The sequence below is a fragment of the Acomys minous genome (assembly GCF_964271855.1).
Source record: "Acomys minous genome assembly, chromosome: 15".
Classification (NCBI taxonomy): Eukaryota; Metazoa; Chordata; class Mammalia; order Rodentia; family Muridae; genus Acomys; species Acomys minous.
In genome coordinates this window covers 79,641,044-79,650,532 of record NC_140497.1, presented here as the reverse complement: position 1 = coordinate 79,650,532, position 9,489 = coordinate 79,641,044, and positions in this window count along the sequence as shown.

Here is a 9,489-nt window from a genome sequence, read left to right as displayed (position 1 = left end):
GCTAAGAGAACCTGGCTTGGCAGACAGGGTCCACTTTGACATGTAATAGGCACCTCAGCCAGTTTGTCTCTGGTTTGAGACCTAACATGGCAGCTGGTCCAATATGAACATAACGGGCACTATTGAGTTATCGACAGGAAAATGTTCAAGACGGGAAATTTTACTGAAGTCTCTACCATACACTAAAAAAAGAAGGCAAATCGATCATGTGATAAAGTGTCTTTTAATTCCTTGACAGACTGGCGGGGGTGGGGGTGGGGTTGTCTGTGTCACTTTGGGAACTCTGAGAGACATAAGAGCAAACCTATATGGTTAAATGGAAACAGAGTGGGCTGTTGGTACACCCCTTAAGTCCAAGCCCTCAGGAGGCAGAGGAAGGCAGATCTCTGAGTTTGAGGCTAGCCTGGTCTACAGAGTGAGTTCCAGGACAGCCAGAACTACACAGAGAAACCCTGTCTTGGAAAAAAAAAAAGTAAACAGAAACAGAGTCTTTAAAACTTACTCATAGCAAAGTTAAAGACTGGGCTTAGAAATGGGCACCCACACCACTGAACATGGAAGTTGTTAAACACGCAGTTCACTTTGACTTGCTTTCTCCAAGGGCAAACCACCAAGGTGACTGCTGAATGCTGCCCACTGTGATCCATGCGCGTGTGCTACCTGTGCACAAAGGTACCTCGCCAGCACCAGCTACACCCTGTGGGTTTTGGCTGCTTTTGGGGTTCAGGGCAGGCAAGATTCAGGTTACTCTCCCAGAAGGATGCCCAGCCTTTTTTTTTTATTCATGAGCAGGCTTTTTTAGGGTTCATCCAGTAGTGGACATAGGATGATGGGTTTTTGAAAGAATGTGTTTTAAATGTTTACCTTTATTTACCTTCCTTATATCTCCAGAGAATATCTTTCTCTAAGGGCGTAAGCCACTTATATTCAACCCGTAGTTTTAGGCAGTGAGAGGTTACACCCCATTAATCTGGGGTGTTTTCTACAGTGATATTTCCTTCCACTTCTTAAAGCATTTGGCATTGTTAGCCTTCTGTGAAAGTTCTCTATAATTCTGTCTCCAAATGTGGCTTTTCGGTTTTTGTTTTCTTCCTCTTTAACAGTACCCCTCCAGACACCTGGTCCCACTTGCCTGTGCAGCTTGCCAGCTACCAACCTTCAACGGGGAGCTTCCTTAGGGTGCGTAAAGTAGACACTTAGGACACATCTACCAAATTCACTTAAACAGTCAACGGCATTAATGTTAAAGGGAAATGAACAATTAAAAGTTCAAGGTGTGGCCACCTGGAACTGCTATCCAAAGTCAGTTTATTTGAGGAAGAAAGGAGAGTCAACAGGCGAATAGGAGACTTCAAATATCACAACTCTTAGGTCCAAACCCACGTCCAAGTACAGAGGTGCCTATTTGACATGCCAAAGAGAACACTGGCAGCCAGCTTCCTCTGGCATTCCTCAGTCTCTACCTGCTACATGGTGCTCCTCTGCCCCCTCTACCCTGAACTTCTCCAGTCCAGGGGCTGGCCTGCCTACTCTTCCCTATATAAGCCAGCCATTTTGGTTAGCTGGCCTCCTGTCTATGCTTTACCTTCCTGGCCTCTCCTCACATGGCCTGGCTCAGACTGGTAAGGTTCCCTCTGGACTCCCTCAGATATCCCTGCCTCTGACTGTGTTCTCCTTTTTATCCACAATAAAATTTCTCTTCCACCATACCTAGGAGCAGTTGCATCCTTTTCTTTTCTGTTTCTTTCTTTCTTTCTTTCTTTTTTCCATTCACTCACAAGTAGACACGGGTGTGTGTGTGTGTGTGTGTGTGTGTGTGTGTGTGTGTGTGTGAACTCCCACCATAACACGACTGGGCTTGTAACGGCAAGTATTATATAAGTAGGTCCAGGTGGCAGGGGGTTCAGGGAAGGGTGCGACATGAGAACCAAAGAAGCCAGGCTCACAACGCAATACTCAATTCCCAGGCGGCTCCTTCCTTCAATGAAAGCCCTGTATTGCATAGCACCAGGCAGCTTCACACTTCCTCTTGTGTCCTCGGGCAGGCACCGCATGTGGCAGCAGTAGGAGTGACAGCCCTGAGACGCTGAGAACACACGGTTTCAGAGAGATTACAGAAAGTCTTACAGGAAGTCACATGGTTTGTATGGAATGCTGCTGCTTAATCTCTGTCCCAAGGCCTAGGCGGCTTTCTCTCACCTCTTCAGTGACTAACTTTTATAACCTTTACCTCTCCTCAGCTGAAAGCCCCAACACCCACCTCCCCTGGACTCTCTCTCTAGCCTTTTCCTGTTATCAGCCGGAAGCTTCCACCTGAGCATCCTGTAGCGTCATGGAAATAAAATGTCAAACATTCTTAGCCTTCTGCCCAAACCAGTTCACTTGTAAATGTTGTCTGGTTAGCCTTACAATATCGTCCTGCCAGCTAGCTGGCAACACGGCCCTGAATCCATCCTCTGCTCGTTTCACCCTGGCTTTTGAGGAGACACCAAGTCCGCTGTGAGTCTCTTCACAAAAAGCTATACGCTTGAGTGTCCAGTCTCATCTCTGTTTCCAGTCTCAGGCTGCAAGTGTTTGTATCTAAGATATTTGATTCCTTCTGAAGGAAAGAAATGCCAGACGTGTCAACAAACATCCATCCACCAGGATACCAAGCGGAAAGTATTCCATCATAATATGTGTTTATTGTTACCTTACCTGTGAGGAGCTAGTGCGTAGGCACTAGATAAAACACATGTCCTGTGTTTTCTGCCAAGAAAGACAGGGAGATGGGTGTGTAAGCTCCCAGAAGGCATGCGTTCAAGCAGCTCTGGGCCCCTGATCTGTCTCCAGTCTTTAGAACAGTGGTGATCCCACAGAGATGATCTCTGATTTGATAGGTAGACACTTTTTCTTTTCCAGAGAAATTGCATGTATCTAGTAAAAATCTGTGACATTTATTTCATGACCTTTTAAAGCATTTCATGAACTTTAACTCAGTGGTTAATGCTACATCCTTCTCCCAAAAGACTGAAACACTTCATGTTTCCATTAATAGGTATAGCTTAGCAAGTGACAATATAACGTCATCGTCATCATCATCCCCACCACCACCACCACCATCATCATCATCATCGTTATTTCACTTTAACATAGCGGAGTCCATTTCTCCCAACACAACATGGGTTGCAGGGATCAAATTCAGGGCATCAGGCTTGTGTAGCAAGTGCTGTACCCAGTGAGCCATCCCTCCAGCGCTATTTTTAGTTTTTGAGAAGTCTTTATTTCCAGATGTCCACAGTGGCTATGCCACTCTGTTCTGTATCCTTGCCAGTGTTTCTTGCCACTTGCCTTGACGACAGCCATCCTGACTGGAGTGAGACGGAATCTCAAAGTAGTTTGAATTTGTATTTTACCAACGGCCAAAGATGCTGGACACCTTTAAAAATAGTTCACAGTCATCTGTCTGTACATTTATTTATCTATTCATTTATTTATTTAGAAATGTTTGCTTATTTCATTGGCCATTTTACTAATTGGCAGATAAGGTTTTGGTGTGTGATGTTCCTTGTCATCTTTTATACCTTCCAGGCAGCATTCTGTACGCGATCTGCTCACAAAAGCGCATCTTGGGCCAACCCCTTCCCTCGGAATTAAAGACATTTCGGCAGTCTTGCTACCTTCTGACTCTGTGTCCACACTGCATTGATTTGATAGCTATAACCTTTGGTTTTGACTGTGTGGTAGAGAAAATCTCTCACCATTTTTCATGGTTACCTGAGCCAATGTTGGGTGTTGTGTGTACATGTGTGTGTGCATATGTGTGTGAGTGTGTGTGTGTGTGTGTGTGTGTGTGTGTGTAACATAAGAAGTCTTTATATGTACTATATTAAGTCACTTAGTTATAGCATTCTGTTTATGAGAAGAATTTTTTTGACAAGCAAAATACATTAATTTGTTGGTCTGAGGGTTTTTTTAAACTTTTAATTCTGGCTAATCAATCATTGAAAAGATATTTAAGCTAGGCAGTGGTGGTGCACGCCTTTGATCCCAGCACTCGGGAGATAGAGGCAGGTGGATCTTTGTGAGTTCGAGGTCAGCCTGGTCTACAAAGCAAGTCCAGGACAGCCGAGGCTACACAGAGAAACCCTGTCTCAAAAAACCAAAAAGAAAGAAAATATATTTTTTGTAATCTTTCAGGATAATTTTGTGTATATAAATTCCTTCTTGACAATAGCCAATAGTGTGTGTGTGTGTGTGTGTGTGTGTGTGTGTGTGTGTGTGTGTATGTGTGTGTGTGTGTGAGCACACGCCTGCCTGCAGAGGCCAGAAGAGGGCATCAAATCCCTTGGAGCTGGCATTTCAAGTGGTTGTGAGTGCTCTGAACCACACTCAGGTCCTCTAGAAGAGCAGCCACTGCTCATGACCAGCGAGGCCTCTCACTGGCCACTCCCACACCGCAACATTCTTTGATGCATAGTCTGCTATGCTACTTCTGTCCCTTTCCCATTGCACTGAGGACTTCCCATACGCTATGTTCGTGCCTGATCTCACAAATGTTGCCACCCCTAGTTTGTCACTCATGCAATATGGTTTGCCTGTTGTTTCATTTTCAGCTTTTAATTAATATTATTTTGTTTCAAGTATGAACCAATGTTTCCAGGAAAGCAGATCTCTGTGTTAACATCTTCCAGCCCTTGAAGCTTACTCATTTGAACACTGAGTCCATGATTCACTTTCTAGATGTTTTGTTTCATCCCAGCTGCGCTGACAGTGACCTTGCTGTGAAGTCTGTAACCACCCTGGCTCTGAGCAGAGTGCCATCCCTTCCTACTCTCAGCCCAGGACTTCACACGGTGATGCCGTTTCCTCATGTCAGTACAGAAGTAGCCCAGCGACTCTGGCTGGCGAGTTAGATGGCAGCTTCCTTAAGCCTGTGTGATGGCTCTTCTTGGTTGTCTACTTGACTACATCTGGAATTATCTAAAACCCAAACAGCTGAACAGCTGGGTACGCCTATGAGGTATTTCCTTCTTTCTTTTTTCCTTTTGGTTTTTTTTTGAGACAGGGTTTCTCTGTGTGGCCTTGGCTGTCCTGAACTCACTCTGTAGACCAGGCTGGCCTCGAACTCAGAGATCTGCCTGCCTCTGCCTCTTCAAGTGCTTGGATTACAGGCGTGCGCCCACCATGTCCATGTGAGGTGGTTGGGGTTTTTTTTCCCCCTTAATTAAAACATTTGAAGTAGGAAGACCCACTTTCAATCCAGATCTCTTGAAGTGGGAAGATACAGCTTTCATCGGGGCCGCATCTGATGGCAGCCTATATAAAAAACACAGAAGAAGGAAGCATTCACTGGCTGCCTGCTTGCTCTCCCTCTTGGCAGCAAACCCGTTCCTTCACTGACATCAGAGCCCACTTCTTTGGCATTCTGGCATATGTTCAAGCCCGACTGAGACATCAATATCATTGACTGAACAACTACTGTTTCCTTGGCCTGCCCATTGGCAGAGAGCCACTGGAAAAGCTGGACCACAGCTTGTAAGCCGTTCTAATAAATCCTATATATTCACTGCATGAGCTCTGTTCCCCTAGAAAACTCTAGCAAATACAGCCTGACAGGACCGGAACACAAAGCCTGCAGTGTACTACTCCCTTTCAGAAGGGGCACTGTACAGCACAGAGGTGTCAAAGAACAGACTGCTCAGATGGAGATTCCCGCTGATGCTGGCTTGAAACCATGGGATGGGTTAGTGGGGCTCTGCTTTACTGTCCGCAAGACACTGTCTAACACAGAAGACCTGTGTGCAAACTACACAGCAAAGTACATAAAACGGGGCTGGAGAGATGGCTCAGTGGTTAAGAGCACTGCCTGCTCTTCCAAAGGACCCCGGTTCAATTCCCAGCACCCACATGGCAGCTCACAACTGTCTGTAACTCCAAGATCTGACACCCTCACACCGACACATATAAATTAAAATTAAATTTTTAAAAAGTACATAAAACACTAGAACAGTGCCTTGTGCAAATTTTCTGTTCACAGAATCCAGAGGATGAGCATGGAGCTGTTAGCTCTCCCCTGGACACATGGAGTTGAGGAGGTGCAAGGGTCACGTGAAGATGATAAGAGGCAGAGAGGGCAGAGCCCAAGGCCCTGACAGGAGTAAGGCCTGAAACAAGCCCTAAAACTAGTTGTGCCTGGAACTTTTCAGTTCCCTAATGTTATGTGACTTGCATTTAAAAAAAAAAAAAAAAAAAAGGTTCTGATACCAGTCACCCAGTATCCCAGGCTAGAACACTGGGACCTGCCCACATCCTGTGTTCTAAGTCTGTACTTTCTACTTCTTCCATGGCTCTTCCCTCTGACTATTTTTCTCCTACTCCTCTACTAAAAACAAGGTTGGGTTGGAGAGTAAATGTTTTCTGGATACATTTTTAAGTGCTCAGAGACAGGTGCTTCGTTAGGCATGTGAACTGTTTTATGAATAGCTCTCTAGTGCACACAGCCAGTGACTAGTCTAAGATGCACACTGAGCGGATGGCGATGTTACCATCCGAGCCCCGTCCTGCCCCCTACCTTGGAGCAACTCTAAATATGGCCGAACTCTAGACAAATGTTTGTAGCATAACCAAATCTAATAGCAATACCTACAGAACTCGTTAGAGTTGGTACTGACTTTCAAATGTACTTAATCCTCCTTTAAAAAAAAAAAAAAAACTAGACCTGAACTAGACTGCTCTGTGGTCACACACATTGGTCTCCATGATATCCCCAGGAAATCAGTCATCAACTGCTTAATCCCCCTTTCCTGCCTCACATCTTGCTGAGCCTGTTTGCAAAGAAAACAGGACCAGGCCGCACAACTCCAAGGCAGCCACCGTGTCTCCCACATTGTTCCAGCCACGTCGTACTGCTGTGAGCTGAGGTCCCATGTGTGGTTGACAGCAGTGCGGAAGTGTCAGACAGGCCTCCGTTTGAATTTTACTCCCTGCTTACCAACAGTGGGGCACGTAGGCCATAAGAGGACATGGGAGCATGGTTTGGGGTTTTTTTTCCCCCTATATTGTCTCATCACTAGTCCACCACAATGCTCTGATGCCAGGTGTGGGGGAGATGGGTTCTTCCTCCCCCACACCAAGCAATCAGTGAGTGTTTGCAGCAATCACCAGTTGGATAACCTCTAATCCAGTCTGATCCTGACACTGCTGACCCGAAGGTAATATCTGATGCCACATGACACTCAGCATCCGGCGGGTGGCCTGGGCTCCACATCCGGTAGGTCGGTCCAGGCGCTGCTTGCTTCTGGACAAGAACAGCCAGGCTTTGAGGTCAAAGATCCCAAGGTCCCTGCTTCTTACTCAGGGGTGGCTTAGAGAACTCAGGGTGAGGCCCAGACCCACGCTGATGTGGAATTTTCTATTCGGTGTAATGTGTGAGAAGTGAATACAGAGACAAATTCCTCTCTGAAGTAAGACAGCACTAAGGGACCCTTCTCTTTTCTCTGTCACATCCGGGAACAAGCCTCTCGCTGATAATTTCCGACTGGGGAGAGCATAACAAGGATGTTTCACAATGTGAGTCATTCAAATTTTATATTCAAGCATAATAAAATGATTTCTTAGAGCCAGACCGAAAGGGTTAAGGGACTTTGACCTCTTCTAAATCAACAGATCTTAGTCAGTGATCCTGGAATAATTACATTTATGTGCAGAATAATGTGTCTATTTACCCACCTAATGATTCATTAGGTGTGTCATTTCTTCTTTATCCCTCCACCCATTTCCTAAGAGCCGCCTATTTCACCTACAGTGACTTTCTATTCAATTTGTCCTCTTACCTTCCATACCTGCTCAGGTCCTCAGGGACAGTGGCCCTCTGATGTCAGTCTTAGCTTCAGGACCAGTCCAGTGTGACAAAACAGCATTGGCCATGGTCTTGCTCAACCCACAATCTCTCAATCTCTCCCCTTGTCGAGCTATACTCTTGAAGCCACGAACATAAGACCCAGGAAGCTGGTTTGGGGCCTCACAACCTGTAATTCACAGGTGTAGCCCGTCAGTGTCCTGGGCATTTTGAAGCGAGGGGTCAGGAGTGCAGAAGGCCTCAGAAGGGCATCTCTCAGATGTCTCCTACCCTCACGCCTCTTGCTCTCTGTTCCCTGAAGCAAGTCTCAGAGAACAGACTTGCCAAGGAGGGAAGGCCCTCCTCACACTTCTTCCATCTCCCACAACCCAGTAATATTGTTGGTTGTCTAACAACATTGACTGCTCACTGATAAGGGCAAAAAGCAAAAAAAAACACCCAGACTGAATCTCTCTGGGAAGGACGCCGTGACAACTAAACACTAATTTCGAGGCAGAGCCTAGTGGCCAATGCAGTGTTCTCTCGCCAGGCATGAAAACAGAAGGAGCATCTCATCGCAGCGTGAGGAAATTAGCTCACTCCACAACTAGGAGACTCCTCGTTAAAATGTGATCGCTGTGGTGGCGCACGCCTGGAATCCTAGCACTCAGGAGGCAGAGGCAGGCGGATCTCTGTGAGTGCATGGACAGACAGCCTGGTCTACAAAGCGAGTCCAGGACAGCCAAGGCCACACAGAGAAACCCTGTCTCGAAAAACCAAAAGGAAAAAAAAAAAAGTAATCCTACTGTGGGTTCTGTTTCTTAACAATTAGACTTTATTATACGACCCAACTGTCCTACACAAGAGGGGAAAAGGGTTAAAGGGAAACAAGAAGAAACCTTGCGGTGTCTGTTCCATGAACGGATCCCTAGGTGTCTGCCTCCACACGGATCTGGCCTGCACACTGGTCCTCTCCCCGATCCACGCGTGCTCATCATCCAAACCTGCAGCCTTCCCCTCTCCTCTCCACCTGTGTGTCTCTCTTCTCTCTCTCTCTCTCTCTCTCTCTCTCTCTCTCTCTCTCTCTCTCTCTCTCTCTTTCTCTCATGCCTGAATCCCGAGTCATTTCCTAAATTCTGGACCCAAGATGGTTCCTCCCAGTCTATAACAATGTCCAACTCAGTGGGGTATCCGTGGTGTTTCCAAGGGGCAAAGCCTGGGGCAAAGCCTGCCATGACTGCTTTCACCTGGGTCAAATCCTGCAGTTCTTCCACACATCCCCCTTTTCTTAAAAAAAAAAAAGATAATTAAGAACTATATGTACAAATATACATATATACAGAATCATCAGGTATCAAATACATAACCCAATCTTTTTATATTTGTTAACCTTGGATAAAGTGTAGCCTCGGCTGTCCTGGATTTTCCTTTGTAGACCAGGGTGGCCTCGAACTCAGAGATCCACCTGCCTCTGCTTCCCAAGGACTGGGATTAAAGGCATAGGTCACCACGCCCTGTTCCTCAATTCTTTTTTAAGAACCCAATACAGGTATGCGCTGGCTAGTCTTAGGTCAACATGACACAAGTTAGGGTCATCACAGAGGAAGGAACCCCAAATAAGAAAATGCCTCCATAAGACTGGGATGAAGGCAAGCCTGTAGGGCAGTTTC